Below are 22,144 nucleotides of genomic sequence, written 5' to 3' on the forward strand. Positions count from 1 at the left end.
CCCCCCCCAAACATCATACCTACATCACAGAAAAGGCGGTCTACAACAGAAATTTTAATGTTGTTGTTTTCCCTGTCTGCCAGGTTATCTGATAATGCCTTATCTGATTGCCTTTCCTGGTAGTCTGCCCATTCCTTTGAGATGGTGATTACCCAATTCCTGAGACAATGGGAAGGTTCCCTCACCCCCTCCCTCCTTGCAAAGAAAACATTTGGTCAGTTTGGGAGTCAAAATGGTTTCAGGGCGGTCTTCCTGTGCTGCTCCAGACACGTGGTCCACATATCTATGTTTGTGCTTGGTTGGTACATTTATGAACATTTATTATATATATTTAAGACCTTAAAATTTTTATTACAACACCATCCATCCATCTTAGATATCCCACAAAGCAGTAGAGGTTTAGGATCAGAATTTCCCCCCTCCTAGATGAGCTACCTTCCCAGGGTGACAAGCCCCATCTGCCCCACACTTCCCTCTACAATGCATGCAGAAACTGCTTTCTTGACCATTGGACCCACTACTGCTGTTGTCTGTTCAGTCTGCTGGTGCCTGCAGGGGAAGATCCTAACTCACCAAGAGTTTGATACCCTTTGGCTGCCCTCACCTGGTTTAACAGCTCAGTTCAAACCATTCCCAGTGGGTGTGGCCACTGTGGCATGCTGACAGCTTCTTGGAGCCACAGGTGAGAGCTGAGTTGAAGCTGGGGCGCCCAGAAGGCGCAAGGTGCGTCCCCCACCTGAAGTTACTATGCCTCCCCAAACAATTGGTATGAAAATTGGCAGGCCAGGAAGAACATGACATGGTATGTTGTCGTAATTTGTTTCTCCATTTTAGATGCTTTCCTCAGGCCAGCAAACAGGATTTGTGGGCAGATTAGTGGTGATATGGCAGAAAGGTTTTGTTTGACATGAACTTTTGCATAACCCAGAGTTTGATGCAGGGTTATTCTGCATGCTTTTCAATGCCCTTTGTGAACTTTAGCAGAAAATAACTAGCAAAACACAAGGGTTTTAGAAGACAGCTGAAGGCAGCCCTGTTTAGGGAAGTTTTTAATGTTTGATGTATTACAGTATTTTAATATTTTTTTGGAAGCCGCCTAGAGTGGCTGGGGAAGCCCAGCCAGATGGGTGGGGTATAAATAAATTATTATTATTATTATTATTATTATTATTATTATTATTATTATTATTATTATTATTATGGTTTCAGAGGTTGCACTATAGGTATGACATTATGATTCATCTTGCATCTAACTTACTTGTGACAAAGATTCCTTTATTTTGTTAAAACATTTTATAAACCAATGTAAAGCAAGAGACAGCCTAGCACAAAATAACTGAGCAATCTAAAACTAGCATATTTTAAAACTAGCAGATTTAAATGAATATTTATACACTTGTAAATAAATTTGTAAGCAAATAATATTCTAAAATGGCAGTGACCTAAGAACAATGGGAATAAATTAATCGCTGTGGCTTTTAAAAAATGGGACCAATTGCATAGCCCTAGAAAATTAGTTCTGTAGGGAAGGGGTTGTCCCTGAGAAGACCCATCACTCCTGCCCACCATCCTAACTGATCCTAAAGGTAAGCACACAAGCAGGGCCTCAAAAACTGCTTAACTTTCAAATGCCCTGAAAGTGTTTTAAAGACACTACTGAAGAGCTGATCGAGGGCACCTCCAAAACCCTTTGCAACACTCTCTGCAACACCCAGCTATCAGCCGATTGTCAGGTCTTGCAGAACAGTTTGCATTGGTCTTTGCAAGACTTTTGGTTCTTGATAAGTCCCTGGCAGAGCATTCTGCAAGAACTCCACAACGTCTGTCGATCAGCCAGGTCTTTCTTGCAGAGTGCTTTGAAGAGTTCCAGCACAGGCATCCCCCAACTCGGCCCTCCAGATATTTTGGGACTATGACTCCCATCATCCCTAGCTAACAGGACCAGTGGTCAGGGATGATGGGAATTGTAGTCCCAAAACATCTGGAGATGGGCCAAGTTTGGGGATGCCTGCTCTAGCGTATGTCTCTGCATGGCTTGATTTCAGTTTGCATAGGCCAAAAGATGTCACCAGGTGTCATTGTGATGGACAGATGGGTGGCCACACCCACCTGTCAATTTTGCCACTGGTGGAGATGATGACCCAGCCTGCTGTGAGTGTGAACATTACTGAACTAAGTGGACCCAATTGTGTGATTAGGTCTAAGGCCGCCTCCACTATAGTTCTCTCTTTGGTCATTGCAGGAGGCAGGACTAAATGAAGGTTGTGACCTGATCCAGCAGGTCTTTCCTGTTCTCTAGAAACCTGTCAGTCTTCGATTACATAGTGGATAAGTCTATCAATGGCTATTAGCCATGATGACTATATTATCCTTGCATTGTTGGAGGCAGTATGCCTCTGAGTAACTGTTGGCTAGGAATCACAAATGAGGAGAATGATGTTGTGCTCATGCTCCCCATTAACATCTGGTTGGCCACTGTGGGAAAAGGATGCTGGACCAGATGGGACAGGACTTGGGAACATTTTTAAAGCCCTGGGGGCACATTCTCACACATGGACAACCTGGGGGCAGAGGAAAAACATAAAGGTGGTGGACATGGTCAGAGGCACAAAAGTTTGAGGAGCAACTGATATGATCCTTGCCTTTATAAAGCAGGCTACTTTCAAGCCAGGCAAAATTCAGGATTTTCCCACACATACCTCTCTCCATCCAAGCAAGTTACAGCCATTATCCTAATGCAAGGACACATTATTCCCGGCAGGTAAAATCCCTGGGTGACTGTTATAAGAAAAACTGCTCCCTTTCCCTTATTATTCGGTATTCCAGAGCCCATATAGAGTCTTTAAGTGGGTTCCCTATTGGTAGAAGAAATAACAGAGGCCAACCAGAGTATATTGTCTCAAGGCAAATCTAAAAAAATGTAGTATAAACACTGACAACTGGGAAACACTGGCCTGCGAGCGCGCCAGTTGGAGAACAGCCTTTACCAAAGGTGTCATGGGCTTTGAAGATACTCGAAATCAGGACGCAAGGGAGAAATGTGCTAAAAGGAAGGCATGCTTGGCAAATCCACACTGTGATCAACTCCCGCCCGGAAACCAATGTCCCCACTGTGGAATAGGCCTCCATAGTCACTTACGGAGACATTGTTAAAACCGTGTTTATGGAAGACAATCTTACTCGGCTAAGAGTGATCGCCAAAGAAGAAAATTGAGAAGCAAAGCAGCCAGTAAGCCTTATCTTTATTCAAAGAACTGTTGCAACAGGGTCCCCACTCACCACAGACAGGAGGGAGGAGAACCCTGAACAATGGTGCGCAAGCCCTTATCTAGACTTTTAAATAAATAAATAAATGATGATGATGATAATTTATTATTTGTAGCCCGCCCATCTGGCTGGGTTTCCCTGGTCACTCTGGGCGGCTCCCAGCAAAATCCACCCTGTAGCCCAAGACCACCCCCCTAAAACATCATACATCCATCACAGAAGGAGGCGGTCTACAGCAGAAATCCTGCCTCCCAGGATACCTGATAATGGTCACTGATTGCATTACCTGGGCAGTCTGGCCATTCTTTTGTGATGGTTAATACTTTAGTTCCTGAATCCAGGTCACAGGCTCACCCTATTCATACACAAATGCGCCCTTAAGACAGGATTTGCAAGCAAAAAATGACAATGGGAAGGCCTCCCTGACTGCAGAAGAATATTTGAGGTCACTGGGAGAGTCAAAAGGGCTTCAGGATTGCTCTCCCACATTATTTCAGACACATGGTTCATATATTGAGATATGTGTGTATTTATGAATATTTATTCTATATTTGAGACCTTAAAATTCTTAGAACAGTGACCTTGGGCCTCTCAGCTTAACTGGGTCAGGGGGTAATAAAAGGAGGAGAAACATGTACACCACCTTAAACTCCTTGGGCCAGAGGCTTGCAAGGGAGACTGATTGCAAGGGTGAGCATTGCACCTTCCCCCTAAGCTGTTCAGAAGCTTTCCAGGCCTTGGGCAGGAGGCACCAGGGGAACATTTGGGGTACTAGCCTAGTTCCCATAATCGTGACCGCAAGCCACTGGGGATGGAGCAAGGGAAGGCAAGGGAGTGGCCTGGGAAGGAGAATGAGCCTGGAGGGCTGCATTTGGGTTGCGGGCGTGAGGTTCCTTATCCCTGCTATAGGCCTTTGGTCTGGACCCCTGAGACTTCCGATGTTCTCCAGTGCCGCAATCATCTTTCTCTCTCTCTCACTCACAAGAAAGTGTCTGTTTGTCGTTTGACTTTTGATTTTCTTTAACTGCACAATTGTGTACTGTATATATTTAAAAGAATGTGACGTCTGCTAAATATCTGCTTCTGATGTCCTCAAGTGCCGCAATCATCTTTCTCTCTGTATTTGGGTCACTGCAAGAAAGTGGCTGTTTGTTGTCCGACTTTTGATTTTCATTTTCTTGCTCGGTCCCTGCTCCTGCCAACCTAGCAGTTCGAAAGCATGTCAAAGTGCAAGTAAATAAATAGGTACTGCTCCAGAGGGAAGGTAAATGGTGTTTTTGTGTGCTGCTCTGGTTCGCCAGAAGAGCGGCTTAGTCATGCTGGCCACATGACCCGGAAGCTGTACACCGGCTCCCTCGGCCAATAAAGCAAGATGAGCGCCGCAACCCCAGAGTCGGTCATGACTGGACCTAATGGTCAGGGGTCCCTTTACCTATATATATATATATATATATATAGACCTAATGGTCAGGGGTAACTTTACCTATATACATATACATACACACACACACATATATATAAAAGAATGTGACTTCTGCTAAATATCTGCTAAATGTGCAGCACTAAAAAAGTGGCTTCTGCTAAATAAAGCATTTCCCCCCTGAATTCATCTTCCCAAGCCCTCGGCGCCTCCTTATCAAACTTGCAGGACCCAGACAGGCTGCAATCCTGCTTCCCTTCATTTCCCCGCCACCCCCGCCTTCCTCGTGGTCTTTCTGATCAAGCCAGGCGCTCTCCCAGCCTCCTTCCATTGTTATCCCTCCCGCCTCCCCCCCCCCGCCTCCTCGTCGCAATCGCATCACGTGACGCCGCCCTCCGCGGCTCCTCCTCCTCCTCTCGCTGGCGATCACGTGTTTGCGAGCTCTTCGCTCCTGCCCCGAAGTCGCCTCGGCTGCTGCTTCTTATTCATTCGTCTTCGCGTCTTAGCGACGGCAGCGCACAATTTCGGGCTACTGCTGCCGCCGCCGGTCTCGTTGCAGGAAACGGCGCCCAGGTAAGTCCCTCGAGAAGCAGCCCCACCAGGCAGGGCAGAAGCGCCTCGGTTTGCCTCGCGGTTTCGGTTTCTACGGGAACGAGGAAACCCAGCAGGGTGGGCTTTGGCCGCTGATGCTGCGCGGGATGAACGTCGGAACCGAGTCTTTCCCCCAGGGCTGGTCCTGGAGGTGGTCTCTCCCCCGCCGTCACCCCCCCCAGGGGGTTGAGGCATCGATCTTTCCCCGGCCCGCTTCAGACCGCTAGCGATGCCTCCTTGGAAGGCAGCGGCAGCAGGAATCATACAATTGGAAGGGACCTCTGAAAGTCATCTAGTCCAACCCCTCGCAGGAATCGTTTGCCCATCGTAGGGCTCAAACCCACATCCCCCGATCCTGCGTGCGCTTAGGGCAGGAGGCTTTAAGAAGAGCCCCGGGGGGATCTTTTTTTAAAGAGATCTGGTGGCTTTCCGGAAAGGGTGCCTTTGTTTTAAGCGCGTTGCTGGTGCCCAGGGTGAAAAAGTGAATACAGAATACTAGTAGTAGTAGTAGTAGTAGTAAATAGTAATAGTAGCTCTGTCGGTAGAGCATGAGAATCTTAATCTCAGGGTCATGGGTTTCAGCCCCATGTTGGGAGAGGGGGTTGGACTAGATGATCCTGGCAACCCTTTCCAACTCTTATGATTCTATGAACAACAACAACAACGCTGCCTTTGCTCGTCCTGCTGGGACGTCACTGTGATTCACCTCTGGAGATTAAAGCTCTTTAGCAAAGAGGAAAATGCACGAGGTCAGTTTGTGGGTCATCTCATAGGCGTGCCCAGTCACAGCTGACGGGGTGACGAAAAGCCTTGCGCTGGAAGTGATAGGAAGATGTGTTCCAGGTCATTTCCACAGGCACACTAGTCTCCTTAGGTAAGGGGTGGGGATTGGGATTTGATGGCTCTCAAAGATTGCTGGAAGACAATATCCTTACTGCCCATTGGCCCTACTGGCTGGGGGTTGATGGACTTTGGGAGACCAGCAACTTATATGGGGGCTACAGGTTCTCCATTGCTACTTTAGGAATTTAAGAAGCTGCCTTATAACTAAATCATGCCATTGATCTACCTTGCTCTGTGCTATCTCTTTTGGCCAGCAGGGACTCCCCAGAGTTTCATAGAGGGGTCTTTCCCAGTTTTTTTCTGGAAGATGCAGTCACAATTTCTAATGGATACCAAAATTTTAAAAATGATCGACATTACAAAATACAACCAGTCTTGAGTAAATTGGGAGCCAAACCACATCCAGACATTAATATTTGTGTTTTCATTTTGCGTTTTTATGTTGTGAGAACTTTGGATGTAGGGTGGTATATAAACGTAAAAAATAAAGAAGAATAAAAACAAATGAGATACCTATAGAAAGCAATCACATTTCTAATCAATATTACGCTTAAAAAAACACAAATAAATGCTGTTGCAAAATAGAATAAAAATGGGCTGGCTGGAATAAGGAAAAGTGGAATGCCAAACAGTATTCAAATATTTAATATGCATTTAGACTGAAAGGGAGATGGAACAGCCTCTTCCTGAAAGTTTAGGTAGGTGAAGAGTGGAAATCAGCTGAAGGAAGAGGGGATATTAGGATTCTATGATTCTTGGATCTTGCTTTTAAATTTCTGCGTCAACATTATATTGGCTTCCTAGAGAACTTCTGCCCTGGGGCAGCTCTAGAAATCAAGTGGGTAAATAAATATGGGGAAAGCAAATTGTCAGAGAAGGATCTGAAATATTTCCCTTGAAGCTTGCATTTGTTTTATTCTGGATTGCTTTATCTGATGTTTTAATGTGTTGCAAACTGCTTTGAAATATTTTCTTTTAAAAATATAAAGCGTTATGAAAATGGAAATAACAATAATAATAACAATAATAATAATAATACATTTCACTGCAAAAAAAGTTGCCTAGACATTCCGTTGTAGCCCACACAATGAGTTTTCTGCTTTTGACAGCAATTGCAATGTACTGTGCTAGATGCTGTACGACCATTAATTGTGCAGTGGTTACATACGCTTCAGGTTACATACGCTTCAGGTTACAGACTCCGCTAACCCAGAAATAGTACCTCGGGTTAAGAACTTTGCTTCAGGATCAGAACATAAATCGTGCTCTGGCGGCGTGACAGCAGCAGGAGGCCCCATTAGCTAAAGCGGTGCTTCAGGTTAAGAACAGTTTCAGGTTAAGAACGGACCTCCGGAACGAATTAAGTACTTAATCCGAGGTACCACTGTATTTTTGTTGCTTCTTTTATTTCTTATAGATTGTATTTATTGTATGCTGTAGAATCCAAACTGTAATACAATGAAGCACAATATAAGGAATAATAGAAGCAACAATCAGACTGATCTAGTAAATTAGATCGGTAGTTGGGATCCTTTTGAGGGTCTCCCTTGAGAGAGGTTGTGGACTCTCTTTCCTTGGAGGTTTTTAAGCAGAGGTTGGATGGCCATCTGTCATGGATGATCTAGTCAAGATTCCTGCAGTACAGAGGGTTGGGCTAGATGACCCTTGGGGTCCCTTCCAACTCTACAATTCTGTGACTCTATAATTCTATTTGATGAGCCAACATGACAGTGATGAGGGACTGAGGATGGAGTGATCATTCTGTGGTACTATGGCTGCATTGTAACTCTTGAATAAATGTGTTTTAATTAAAACAAATAAATCGGTACAGCTGTTTATTGCAATGGGTGTGCCATGTCTGATCTTCAACCACACATCCACAAGCACATTGTATACCACCTGGATGTAGCAGTGGTTTGTGGACCATAATTTTGAGAACTGCTGCCCTGCATCTGTTTGCTGTAGCATTGACAGTTTGCACTGGGCTTAGGTGACTTCTGCATACTGGTCAAACACAGCCGGGCAGCTAGCAATAAACTGAACCGAAGCTCCCTATGTGGACCTGTGGGATTGTTCAGAGGTTAAAGGTTAAGCAAAACAACTTTGGCATCTTGTGCAATTGGGCATTGTATAATACAACTGAGAATTTAGCAACAATGAGTGCTCCTAGCACAGGCAGCAAACTGGAGCTTACCTGGCGAGTATTTTCCATCAGTGGAAACTATAGTGCATTTGAAATAGCTGCAATTTAGATGGCCTCGCGTACCAGCTACTAATGCGCTTATATTGTATCTCTTGTAGTTTTCAACAAACATTTGAAGTTTTGACTGATCCGCTTTGGGTTGTTGCCTGCTAAATCCTATCAACAAGGTTGTGTGTACAAAACAAGCTCCCTTTACTCCTGGGTAAGTACTCAATGATGCCTTGAGATTTATATTCCTTTTTGAGATTACTGTGTTGATACATATGGTATAATATGCATTGCTGCCACAGCAAGTAATGAAAGTTGTGGGCATTTACAGAAAGGGAACTGATTGTGTCAGGAGCCCTAGATCAAAGAATAGGCAAGGGATGGGGAACTGGTGGCCATTCAGATGTTGTTTACAGTTCCCATTCTCCCTGACCATTGGCCGTGCTGGAAGAGGCTGATGGGAGTTGTAGTCCAGCAAGGGCTGGATCGCTTGGTTGGTTGCAGCGTGGTGCTGATAGTGCCAAGGTTGCAGGTTTGATCCCCATAAGGGACAACTGCATATTCCTGTATTGCAGTTGATTCTCAGGGTCCCTTAAACTCTATGATTCTATGAAAACATCTGGAAAGGAAAACATCTGGAAGGTCACAGGTTTCCCACCCCTGGAGTAGGTGGTGATGCTATCAGCAGGAAGCAGACTGAGGAGGCTGTTTGTTTTAGGTTTTCTTCAAAAATTCCTAAGCTGTTCCCAGCCAACATTTCAGGAAATTAGTTGATGGGTGTTGTAGGAGAAAAGTCAGGTGCCAAGCACCCCAGATCTGTGATTCTACTCTCATGGTCTGCTATTCTATGGAGGCAACTGGTCTGTCCTCATTAGCAAGCAAATAAGTCAAAGGAATGTGTCTTCTTGCCTCTTGCTCAATTTTGTACCCATTGACACTAGGTAAGAGGAACTGTTCTAACTAGATAATGCTTATGGCTGTGCCTTTTCTGATTCTGGGACATTTGCTTGTCCAAGTCAAATAAATGAACAGGAGTGGCACTTAGATAATAGTAAACAATCCTTTTTTGTTGTTGGCATCTGTCTGTAACAAAAATAAAAGCTATGGAGGGTGGCTGTATAGGCAGCCTAAGATAAATACTTTTGCAGTCAAGAGTTCTCATTCTGTGTTAATAATCCATGGAATAAAATTTAATTTATTTGGGTTGGCCTAGTTGGAAGTAATAAAGAATGAACACCCATCTGGGTCTACCTATCAATGGCCTGTGTATACTCAGATGTAACACCAAACTGTGGTTTGGCGTTACATCAAGGGTAGGGAACCTTTGGCCCTGCAGGTTTTGCGGAAATACAACTCCCATCATCCCTGACCATTCACCATGCCTGCCGGGGATGATGGGAGTTGTAGTTCAAAAACATCTGGCAGTTTCTAAGGTTCTCCATTCCCGTGTTACAATGCACAAGCAGAGTCCCCGGGAGCTTCAGGCGCACATGTTCCCTCGTCCTCCTCCCTTCACAAGCTGCAGTTTCTAAACTGACTTCTTGTTTGTTGGCAAGCCAGAGTTTGTTGTTGCGTTCAAAGGGGGCAATTTCTGGTTTGCTGTAGTCATTGCTTACTCTTAAACCAGGATCTCAGACAACAGTTTGACACTGGTTTGAGAGGCTGATTGAAGAGCAAATTATGGTTTGGGTATACCAGAGTTTACCACATTTTGCTGCAACAGCAAACCATGGTTTTCCAAGGAGCTTTCTCTGTGTTTTCCTTTATTCTAAGCATGCATAGGATTGATACCTTTGCCCATGGTCCAGGCAGGAATGTTGCACCATTCTGCTTGTGCATGAGAAAGAGAGATGGGGAACCTGTGGCCACCCAGCCATTGTCTTGTAGTATTCTTCCATTTCCCCCTACTATATTGCTCCTTCAGCAAGCCGTTGCTTCTCCTTTTTTACCTTTCATGATGGATTTCACCAATTCTCATGGCTTCTTCATTGCATGCTGCCTCTGGCAGGCCCACACTTACCTAAATAATTGTTTGGCATTAGTCAGAAGCATGGAAAATCTGAAGTAGCCCTGAGCACAGTGGAGTGATTACGGATAGAGAGATGACGCAGTCGCAGGTGAAGAGGTATTTCTCCTGGCTTTACAGTGCCCTAAGACTAAGTGGCTGTTGCTTCCTCTTTCCCTTGGGAGTCGGTTCACAGGAATTTCTTTGCAAGTGGCTCTGCAGTTGGAAGCCTTGCATTTGTCTTCTACAGTGTGCAGTGAGCGCAGCTGCTAGAAGGCAGGAGTGACCAAGGAAGACCTAGGACTCATGTTAGGGTCTCAGTTATGATGCTAATTTAGGAGGCCTTAATGAACGCACCAGGGACGTGGGTGGCTCTGTGGGTTAAACCACAGAGCCTAGGACTTGCCGATCAGAAGGTCGGCGGTTCGAATCCCCATGACGGGGTGAGTTCCCGTTGCTCGGTCCCTGCTCCTGCCAACCTAGCAGTTTGAAAGCATGTCAAAGTGCAAGTGGATAAATAGGTACCGCTCCAGTGGGAAGGTAAACGGTGTTTCCATGTGCTGCTCTGGTTCGCCAGAAGTGGCTTAGTCATGCTGGCCACATGACCCAGAAGCTGTACGCCGGCTCCCTCGGCCAATAAAGCGAGATGAGTGCCGCAGCCCCAGAGTCGACCACGACTGGACCTAATGGTTAGGGGTCCCTTTACCTTTAATGAATGGACCAGTCCTACCCCTGACTTCTCCCAATTTTCACCAAATCATACCTCTCCCCTGCACCCTTTTGAAAACAGTAGCTCAGACGGACCATTGCAAAAGGGCCAGATTCCCTCTGATCCTTTCCTGTCCAAACAGTAAACATGTGGGTTAAACATCTGATAAGCAGCCTCAGTAAACAAGTCAGGGGAAGCCTGGAGACCAGGTTGCCTTCTTTGGCTAGACTTGTAGCCTGCCGGAGAGAGACATAGGGGGGCGGACCAGGTGAGCTGACTGGGAGCAACCCTTACATAGAGGTCGGAGGGCAAATCATGGCCTTGGCTTATAACCTTATATAGCCGTTGTTAGGAAGCCATTATAAAAGGTTGTTGGCATTGGTCTGTCTCAAGAGACCAGGGGTTGGCAAACTTTTTCAGCAGGGGTCCGGTACACTGTCCCTCAGACCTTGTGGGGGGCCAGGCTATATTTTGGAAAAAAATATGAACGAATTCCTATGCCCCACAAATAACCCAGAGATGCATTTTAAAGAAAAGGACACTTTCTATTCATGTAAAAACATGCTGATTCCTGGACCGTCCGCGGACCAGATTTAGAAGGCAATTGGGCTGGATCAGGCCCCCAGGCCTTAGTTTGCCTACCCATGCTGTAGAGTGCGCTTCCGGGAGTGAAGTCACACTGTTGCATTAGTAGCACAGAAGCACTGGGGCGCAAGGCTGGGCTGTGTGTCTGGAGGTCCAGGACTGCCCAGACAAGGCCCCTAGTCTTGGCCTCACTGAGTGATACGTTTGACACCAGCTTGGCTTCATGAGTTTTTGCAAGGAGGTGTACAAGACATCATCCAGCCGTCTTAGGGACTCCCCTCCAGATTTGAGAAGGGTTTACCCCTTAGCCTTTCCTTCTCCTGAAGATATACCGCAAGGCAGTGGAGGTTTAAGGTCAGATTTCCCCCCCTTCTAGATCAGGGATGTCCAACTTCCAAGAGACTGCGATCTACTCCCACTAAAAAAAAACCTGGCGGTGATCTACCCATTGTATTGACCAAGGTTGTTGAGCTTTTTCGGTGAGCATTGGTCAGAGTTGTTCAGCTTTTTCGGGGGAGGAAGACCTAAAGTTGTTGAGTTTTATTTGGGGGGGAACAATCGGTCAGGATCATGCGATCGACCAGGGACGAGGGACACCCCGCAATTGACCTGTAGATTGCGATTGACCTGCTCTAGATGGGCTACCTTCCCATGTTAATTGTTGTTGTTTAGTTGTTTAGTCGTGTTCGACTCTTTGTGACCCCATGGACCAGAGCACGCCAGGCACTCCTGTCTTCCACTGCCTCCCGCGGTTTGGACAAACTCATGCTGGTAGCTTCGAGAACACTATCTAACCATCTCATCCTCTGCTGTCCCCTTCTCCTTGTGCCCTCCATCTTTCCCAACATCAGGGTCTTTTCCAGGGAGTCTTCTGTTCTCATGAGGTGGCCAAAGTATTGGAGTCTCAGCTTCAGGATCTGTCCTTCCAGTGAGCACTCAGGGCTGATATCCTTAAGAATGGATCGGTTTGATCTTCTTGCAGTCCATGGGACTCTCAAGAGTCTCCTCCAGCACCATAATTCAAAAGCATCAATTCTTTGGCGATCAGCCTTCTTAATGGTCCAGCTCTCACTTCCATACATCACTACTGGGAAAACCATAGCTTTAACCATACGGACCTTTGTTGGCAAGGTGATGTTTTTACTTTATAAGATGGTGTCTAGGATCTTGCCATCGCCTTTCTCCCAAGGAGCAGGCGTCTTTTAATTTCGTGGCTGCTGTCACCATCTGCAGTGATCACGGAGCCCAAGAAAGTAAAATCTCTCACTGCCTCCATGTTAATGGTCCCCGTCTACCCCTCTACAGGACAAGCAGGAAACCCCTTAAACTGAGTATTTATTTTATTTTATTTTATAAAATAACTACTATTCCCCCCTCTTTATTAATGAGCTGAAGCTGGCCTTCCCCAACCTAGTGCCCTCTAGAAGTTTTGTACTCCAACTCCCATCAGCCCCAGCCAACATGGCCAATAGTCAAGGTTGATGGGATTGGTAGTCCATCTACATCTGACAGGGACTAGGTTGCTGAAGGCTGGCTTTAGGCAAATGAAATGTGTTGATTATTATCAATGACTTGTGCTTCAATGGGGCGCGGATTAATGAGAGCTATTTTTAACTTCCACCTCTGCTGTTGGCAAAGGGTGAGGCCTTGAACGAAGAACTGTTTTTGGCCTCAGGCTTCACATCTATGCATTCAGAGATGAAGATGTCCAAGTGTCACAGGGTTGTTTGTAAAGCAGGGATGGCCTTCCAGACGTTGGACGTTTATACCTGGCGCCACTCCCCCCCCCCCAATTCTTTTGGACGCCATCTTAAATCAGCTCCAGGCAGCAGCGCTTTTGATTGCCAGGGATCAGGCCGGGAATTATGGGAGTTGTAGTCCAGCTTGTTGTAAGGGGAAACACAGGCCAGTCTGTCTGACACTTCCCAAACGGAAAGTGCTGTGGCAAGTCATGAGAACCAGTAGCTGCGGTTGTGGAGTTCCTTTGCTTTTATGTGGTGGATTGTGAATTGGTTCTGAAGAGCCGCTTTGTGTGCTAAAAAACCACCCTGATCCTTGAAATAGTCTGCTCATAGGAGGGCTGGAATGTGTGGAGTCGACGTGGAGATAAACCCCTCTCCCAAGATAGTTCATTTCATAGATGTGGAACCACCAGAGCCGGCCCACCCATGAGGCGTGATGGACGACCTGCCTCAAGCACTGGAAGTGAAAGAGGCAGTGCTCCAGCCACCCCACTGCTTCCGCCACTGAGAGGGAGGTGTTCTGGCACATGGCATTGCTGCTCATCTGGAGTGCCCTGGCGGAAGAGTATGTGTGTGTTTGGTGGGATGGGGTGGTGGGCAATTCCTGTTTTGCCTCGGGTGGCAAAATAGGACGGGCCACCCCTGGGAGCCACTATCGCAGCGTCTCCTCTTTCCACAGAAAGACATTAGGAAGAGCTTTCCGATGGTTAAGAGCTGTTCAGACTTGCCTTGGAAGGTGGCAGGCTGTCCTCCATTGGATATTTTTAAATACAGTTTGAATGTTAGGGATTCTCCCCCCTGCATTGGGGGGAGATGACCCGTTGGGTCCCTTCCCGCTCTACAGTTCTAGGATTCTATCTATCTACTGTTTTGTACAACCTCCCTGCTCTTATGTTAAGCTGTTCACCTGAGTAGACCTCTTCTTCAAGGAGCTCAAGGTGATGTCCCCCCCCCCCCCGCTCTCAGTTTTGTCTTCACAAGAACTCTGTGAGGTGGGTTTTATCCAAGAAGTTCAGGATGGTATATACATCTACCCTCCTCATTTAATTCCCACAACAGCCCTAAGAGGTAGGCTAGGCTGAGGCAATGGGTGGCCCAAGGGCACTCAGTGGGCTTCCTGGCTGAGTGGAGATTTGAACCCTGGCCTCCTAGGCTCTAGTCAAACACTCTAACCGTTAATCCACCTGCTCAAAAAGCTAGATCCTGCTACAGTCAGGCAGGTTTTCAGACATCAATATAAGCTTACCGTATTTTTCGGACTATTGGACGCACCGGTCCATAGGACGCACCTAGATTTGGGGGGGAAATAAAGGCAAAAAAATTTATTCCCCCCCCCGCCAGGCGCGAGGCTGGGGCGGGGAAGCCCGAGCTTCCCCCTCCCCCAGAACGGGACCCAGAGCCATGCCGAAGCTGCGCGCAGCTTTGGCATCGCTCTGGGAGCTTGCGGGGCTGGGGGAGGAGGAAGCCTTCCGCCAGCCTCCAAACCATGTCGGGAGACAGCGGGATGGCGCGCTGCGCCTCTCCCGCTGTCCCCCGAGTTTGCGGGGCTGGGCCAGCCTTCTAACCAAGTCGGGGGACAGCGGGAAGGGCGCGCTGCGCCCCTGCCGCTGTCTCCCGAGTTTGCGGGGCTGGCGACGGGGAGGAGCAGGCTTCTCCCCCCGCCAGCCTTCTAGCCAAGTCGGGGGACAGCGGGAAGGGCGCGCTGCGCCTCTCCCGCTGTCCCCCGAGCTTGTGGGGCTGGCGGTGGGGCTCTCCTGAAGCCTGGAGGTTGTGGGGCTGGTGGGGGGGAGAAGCAGGCTTGCTTCTCCCACCCCCAGCCTCCAGATCAGGTCGGGGAATAGCGGGATGGCGGAGCGCCGCCATCCCGCTATTCCCCGACCTGATCTGGAGGTTGTGGGGCTGGGGGGGGGGAGAAGCAGGCTTGCTTCTCCCACCCCCAGCCTCCAGATCAGGTCGGGGAATAGCGGGATGGCGGAGCGCCGCCATCCCGCTATTCCCCGACCTGATCTGGAAGTTGTGGGGCTGGGGGGGGGGGAGAAGCAGGCTTGCTCCTCCCACCCCCAGCCTCCAGATCAGGTCGGGGAATAGCGGGATGGCGGAGCGCCGCCATCCCGCTATTCCCCGACCTGATCTGGAAGTTGTGGGGCTGGGGGGGGGGGAGAAGCAGGCTTGCTCCTCCCACCCCCAGCCTCCAGATCAGGTCGGGGAATAGCGGGATGGCGGAGCGCCGCCATCCCGCTATTCCCCGACCTGATCTGGAGGTTGTGGGGCTGGGGGGGGGGAGAAGCAGGCTTGCTCCTCCCACCCCCAGCCTCCAGATCAGGTCGGGGAATAGCGGGATGGCGGCGCTTCGCCATCCCCCTATCCCCCGAGCTTGTGGGGCTGGGGGGGGAGAAGCAGGCTTGCTTCTCCCCCCGCCAGCCTCCAGATCAGGTCGGGGAATAGCGGGGTGGCGGCTCTGCGCCTCCCCGCTGTCCCCAGCTTTTGGGTGCAGGCTCCTGCCCGCAAGCCTTGCGAGCCCGCGGGACATCCCGCCGGGCTTGCAAGACTTGGGATAGCTTCCTGAAGCCTGGAGAGCGAGAGGGGTCGGTGCGCACGGACCCCTCTCGCTCTCCAGGCTTCAGCAAAAGCCTGCATTCGCACCATAGGACGCACACACATTTCCCCTTCATTTTTGGAGGGGAAAAAGTGCGTCCTATAGTGCGAAAAATACGGTAATTTCAGTCCTGAATGTTATCTCTTAATGGTTTGCTTTATCCCATCTTGCTAGATGTTCAGCAGAGATTAAGGTGAGGCAAAATCACTAATGTGTGAGTCAGCGGTAGTGGTAAGAGGAAAATGTTAATGCGTGTGCATTCCTGGATGGTTTTTCTCACCTGTCTCCACCATTTGATTTTCGTGGGAGAAAATTAATTTCTCCCCTATTCTCATACGCCATTTAGAAAGAAGAAAAACAAGACACAGGGATTGAATCTCATGTTAGGCATACTCAGAGAAGATTTGTTGAAATGAGAGGACATGAGTAACTTAGGTTTATTAATTCCAGTGGGTCTACTCTTGAGTAAAACTTAGTTGGCTCCAATGCATTTCATTATGCAAGAAAGAATCCTATTTACTAAAAGTCTGACTAAGTTTCCGGAAAAGAAAAACATTGTGACATTATTCCAGTGAATATCCTGGTTCTCTTTTCCAGCTTCTTTTGCCTCCGGGTTAAACTCAGTAGTCAGTCATTTTGCATATGCACAACAACAACAATTAACTCCTAGGTAACTACTAAAGGAATGTGTGAGTGCTAATTGCCCATGTGTCAGGTGGATGCATGATAATGAATCAGATCATCTTTTTAGTATCTTTGGGCGGAGATAGTGTGTTGAGAAATGGAAGTGGCCCTCATCCAAAAAAATTATTTTGCCAGGGGTTCCAAAAACAACATCCTGGAATGTTGTAAGAGTTGTTTGTCTTCGAAGGATTTTCACAAAGCCTTTTAGCCCTTGCCTGACCGGTGTGGCGTGGGATGTATTTTCTGTTCTAACTTTTAGCAAGCAGGGAGTTCAAGCTGTACATGTGCTCAGGAAATGCATAAGAGAATTGCGCTGGCATGTTTAGAAACAAGTGGAACACACCCCACCAATGTAAATAAATAAGTTATTATAATGACAATTAACTTCTTCTAGTTATTCATTAAACAATTTACAGTGGTACCTCGGGTTACATATGCTTCAGGTTACATACGCTTCAGGTTTCAGACTCCGCTAACCCAGAAATAGTACCGGTACTTCAGGTTAAGAATTTTGCTTCAGGATGAGAACAGAAATCGTGGAGCGATAGAAGCGGTAGAAGCAGGAGGCCCCATTAGCTAAAGTGGTGCTTCAGGTTAAGAACAGTTTCAGGTTAAGAACGGACCTCCGGAACGAATTCAGCATTAACCAGAGGTACCACTGTATTGCATTTCTACTCCTTTCCTTTAAGAAGACAGGCATTGCCCTTCCACTAGACCTTCTTGGCAGTGGTCCCGGTGGGTAGGTTTGACTGAGAGATAGTGACTTTAGTAGTGTGGTTTGTGACTGTGCGGGAATTTGAAGCTGGGTCTCTCTCCAGTCCTTGCCCATCATTCTCTAACCACTAAGGATTACCCTTGAGGGGGTACTGAAAAATTGGAGAAGGTGGGCATTTATTGCAAAAGAAAATGTTCTTTTGGAGAAACAACAGTAACCTACAGTCGTACCTCAGCTCCCGAATGCCTTGGGAATTTAACGTTCCGGCTCCCAAACAATTGAAAACCGGAAGTGAGTGTTCGGTTTTCGAATGTTTTTTTAGAAGCCAAACATCTGGCGTGGCTTCCGCTATTTTTCCCAGCGTGCTTGTGCAATCAGAAACCAATCGGAAGCCGCACCTTGGTTTCTGAACATTCTGGAATGGATTCCGTTCGACTTCCGAGGTACGACTGTATTTTGCTTCACACTCAGAGATGTAAGGATCATCACATTTCCAACATTATATAATCTATTATTATTAAATTTGTAATAATAATAATACTGGTATTAATTCTAATGCTGAAACACATCTTACCTTTATAAGGTAAAGGGACCCCTGACCATTAGGTCCAGTTGTGACCGACTCTGGGGTTGCGGCGCTCATCTCGCTTTATTGGCTGAGGGAGCCGACGTACAGCTTCCAGGTCATGTGGCCAGCATGACTAAGCCGCTTCTGGTGAACCAGAGCAGCACAAGGAAACGCCGTTTACCTTCCCGCCGGAGCAGTACCTATTTATCTACTTGCACTTTGACGTGCTTTTGAACTGCTAGGTTGGCAGGAGCTGGGACAGAGCAACGGGAGCTCACCCCGTCATGGGCATTCAAACCGCCAACCTTCTGATCGGCAAGTCCTAGGCTCTGTGATTTAACCCACAGTGCCACCCGCGTCCCTCTTACTTTTATAGGTAACCAGTAATTATGCCTGAGGCCACATCTGCACCAATACATTTAAAGCATTACTGTACTGCTTTGACAGTCCTGCCTTCCCCAAAGAATCCCAAACCGGAGTGGTGTAGTGGTTAAAGTTTTTGACTAGGACCTGGGAGGCCAGGGTTCAAATCCCCGCTCTGCCATGAAGCTATCTGCAGTTGCTAAACTTGGAAGGATAGGAATCGTGTGCTAGCCTCCACCCTCCATTGAAATGCAGAAGAGAGCGGCCTAAGCCCTAAGTTCATTGAGCTATGGTTCATTGAGCTAAATTCATTGAGCTATGGAACCATCTCTCAATCTCCCTACATCCTTATGTAATCAGGGCAACTTACTGCAAGTCTTTAACCAGCAATACCACGAGCCCTGAGCTTGTCTGTCACCGCCCTCACCCCCAAGAACCAAACGTACCCATTGATTGACGCTTTCCGCTTTAAACGTGTTTACAGTACTGAATTTTACATTGTTGTAACCTGCCCTGGCACCTGTTGGTAAAAGGGCTGGTAATGAATTCAGTACATTATACCGATGACGATATTGTTCCTCTGGCATCTCTTTGTTCCATTGTAAAACTGTGTACAGCAGATTATCCTTGTTCTTGTTTCCAGTCACTATAACTTCTTCTGAACCCGTGAAGTGAGCGTGTTTTGAGGAGAAGTCTTGCTAGCATTCTCAGTGCCCCATGAGAACTGTCTCAAAACTCTCAGAAGGCCATTGAACAAAAGTCCTGCTATCAAAGTTGTTTATTTATTTAGTACATTTACACCCCATCTTTTCTTCCAAGAACCTGAAGGTGACGTACATGGTTCTTTCCTCCCCCCCCTTTAAAAAAAAACTCCTCACAACGACCTTGTGGGGTAGGTTAGGCTGAGAGGCAGGGACTGTTGGCCTGCAGAGGCCCGGGAGGCCAGGCGTCTAGTCCCAACTGGGCCGTCTCCTTCCAGTCTTCCCGCTTCGAAGACCATCGGCATCTGCTCTGATGTAAACCAGCGACCCAGACTTCAAAGCCAGGCACACTATCAGCAGAGCGAACTGCGCACACAGAATAGGCGTGAGGCTTGTGAAAGCATACTACAACTACAGATTTATTAATCATAAATCAGGACAATGAAACATGTCTCTCTCTCGTCTTCTGAGAGAGAACGGGGAAAGCAAAAGCTATACACACAACGGAAGTTCCTAGCAAGCTGTGCTGGAATGTAAACAGACATGTGACGCGCAACAGTTCCACACGTCTGCTCCTTAAGGTGGAATAGAAATGTTAACAGGGACTGTCCCAAGATCACACAGCAAGCTGCATGGCTGAGTGGGGATTCAAACCCTGGTCTCCCGGGCCTTAATCCAACCATCCAGAGATGGAAACTAACCGGGTGCCAGTCACATTTCACGACAGGCCCAAGCAGCCTTTTGCAAGGAGTTGGAGATGTCTGGTCGCCAACATGAAATGTTTGGAAAGCTCTGTCTTACAGGAATATAACTGTCTGCTGCCTTCATCTCCTCTACTTGTGCTGGACCCCTGAAGAGGTGCCAAATGACAGAATCAACAGTTTGGCCACTAGCATCTCCATCTGGCTAGCTGTTGCAGCTGCCAGGCAGCTGGCTTGTGGGGCGGCACGGCACCAAACAAAAACACATTTTGGTTCTGCACAAGCCAATTGATTTGCGCAGGAGCTTTGCACCCAAAGACAGCTGCACAGATCAGCTGGTCTGTGGGGCACCTAGGCATTCTGTTGTGGTGACTGAAGCCGAGGTTTAATTTGCCATTTGGCTCCCAACTTTTAAATCTCAGTTTCTAACACTCTAACCATCAGACCACACACTGTCTCTCGCATCTTTTTTCCCCCAGCATAGCCAAACAGATGCCTCTGAGAAGCCTATAGGCAGGATATTTCTGCCTAGCAGATCCCTTTTACTGCATGCTAAGAATGTCCAATGCCCATTTTCTAGATCTGCATGCTTTTTGAAAGCTGACCTGCAGGGCAGCTCTGTGCCTTGGCTTTGCTCCTGGAAAACCCTGACTTAATGCCTACACACCAGACTCTTACAGCAGAGCTTTCCAAACTGAATGTTGGCTGCATTGCCCAGGTGTGTCGCACAAACACTCCCCACGCACCTCCCAGGGCTGGAAAGGGGTTAGTTTAACCCAGGAATAGGCAAACTCAGCCCTCCCAAGATGTTTTGGGACTACAACTCCCATGATCCCTAGCTAACAGGACCAGTGGTCAGGGATGATGGGAATTGTTGTCCCAAAACATCTGGAGGGCCGAGTTTGCCTATGCCTAGCTTAACCTCTGGTTTGCTAGTAAAACTGAATTACTGTGCCACAAAATGATGCATGTCTAAAAAGTGTGTCACCAACATGAAAAGTTTGGAAAGCTCTGTCTTACAGGAATATAACTGCCTGCTGCCTTCATCTCCCCTACTTGTGCTGGACCCCTGAAGAGGCGCCAAACGACAGAATCAACAGCCTTCTCATTTGTTGCTCTTAGCCATTTCTCGGTGCAACACCCGTGACTTTATTTTAAGCCTCCGTTTTCCTATGCTGTTCTTTCGACTTCATTAACTCCTGCACCCAGCTGCAAAGGGGCAAGAGTGTGCTTGATCCCTTCAGAGCTTGTTCCTAAGTACACATGCATTAAGCCCGCATTTGCAAAGAGCACAACAGAAGACTCATGCAGAAAAGCTTTCTGCCCTGCCCAAATTGCCATGTAGCTTGAAAAACAGTATTTAAAGTGGCCTATTCCCAGGCTCATCTGATGTTGAAAGGAAGCCCCATTATGTGGTCTTCCCTAAGAAAGTTGCAAAATTGTGAAAAGTTTCTTCTTTTGATGATTGCTTTTGTCTGGGCACACGCTGAACTTCCTGATTCTTTGGGCAATGGGATAAGAATACGGAGGAAGGAAATGCCTTGCCCTGTATTTTCATAAAGATTGTGAGTTATTTTGGAATTGCCAAAATGTTACATAAGTTTCTTCCACCATTAAATAATAAAAGAAAACAGAGTCAGTTGGTTGCCAGATCTCGGCGTGCCAAGTTCCTTTCGTTTTCATTTTTTGCAGCAGAAAGTGTCACTGTCAGCACACCCTTGGAAATTCCTTCCTGATCCTGGAGGAATTTTTTTTGGGGGGGACATGCTAACTCTAGGCTGCCCAAGGTTGTGCCGATCGGTTATATGTAAGCAGTGCGGGGGTTTGCACCATGTAAACTTGCTTTTTAAATGACCTTCCTTAAACTGAGTAAATTCAGTTCATTATTATGAATAAGGGAAGTGGCTTCTTGGAAATGTTCTAATTGGTGGTCAAGGGAGAAACAGCCATCTAAAAGATGCTTTTTAACAGCACGGCTTGAGCAGGAGCATGGAATGAAATTTGAGAAGTAGTTTGGCTCTAGAAATCCTATAAAGTGGCAGAGTTGCGCTCTCTCTCTCTCTCTCTCTCTCTCTCTCTCCCCTGAACCTCATAGTGCCTGTGACCTCCCATAAAGAGTAGATCCTGCCACAGTTCAAGGAACAAGTTTTTTTTCTCAGCAATGCACCTTACCTTATGTCAGAGAACCATAGTTAACTTCCACAAGCAGAACACAACAGAAGAGGCTGTAGAAAGGTACAGGGAAGGCTTAATTAAGCACACCTCTTGATTACCCTTGCAAGGCTAATGCAATTTTAGGCTGCATTAATAAGACCATCAGGAAGCTCTTCCAGTGCTTGACCCAAATCTACCCTTCTATTAGACCTGACCCTGTCCTCTGGGGCACAAGGGAACAAGCCTGTGCCCTCTTCTGTGGGTCAACCATGCAGCTATTTGAAGAATGCCGTCATGTCCCTCCTTCAA

General features: G+C 47.3%; 1 protein-coding gene across 3 annotated transcripts in view; it reads left to right on the forward strand.

Annotated features, from left to right (window-relative positions):
• Window positions 1–5,104: 5,104 nt before the first annotated feature.
• Window positions 5,105–22,144, forward strand: part of SNX10 (sorting nexin 10) — a 52,416-nt gene continuing 35,376 nt past the window's right edge. For all 3 annotated transcript variants that reach the window (XM_028751432.2, XM_028751433.2, XM_077937031.1), the window contains exons 1-2: window positions 5,105–5,260; window positions 8,423–8,526. The gene's annotated coding sequence lies outside the window, so the exon portion shown is untranslated. The remainder of the gene's footprint in view (window positions 5,261–8,422; window positions 8,527–22,144) is intronic.

Source organism: Podarcis muralis, chromosome 12, assembly GCF_964188315.1.
Source record: "Podarcis muralis chromosome 12, rPodMur119.hap1.1, whole genome shotgun sequence".
Taxonomy (NCBI): domain Eukaryota; kingdom Metazoa; phylum Chordata; class Lepidosauria; order Squamata; family Lacertidae; genus Podarcis; species Podarcis muralis.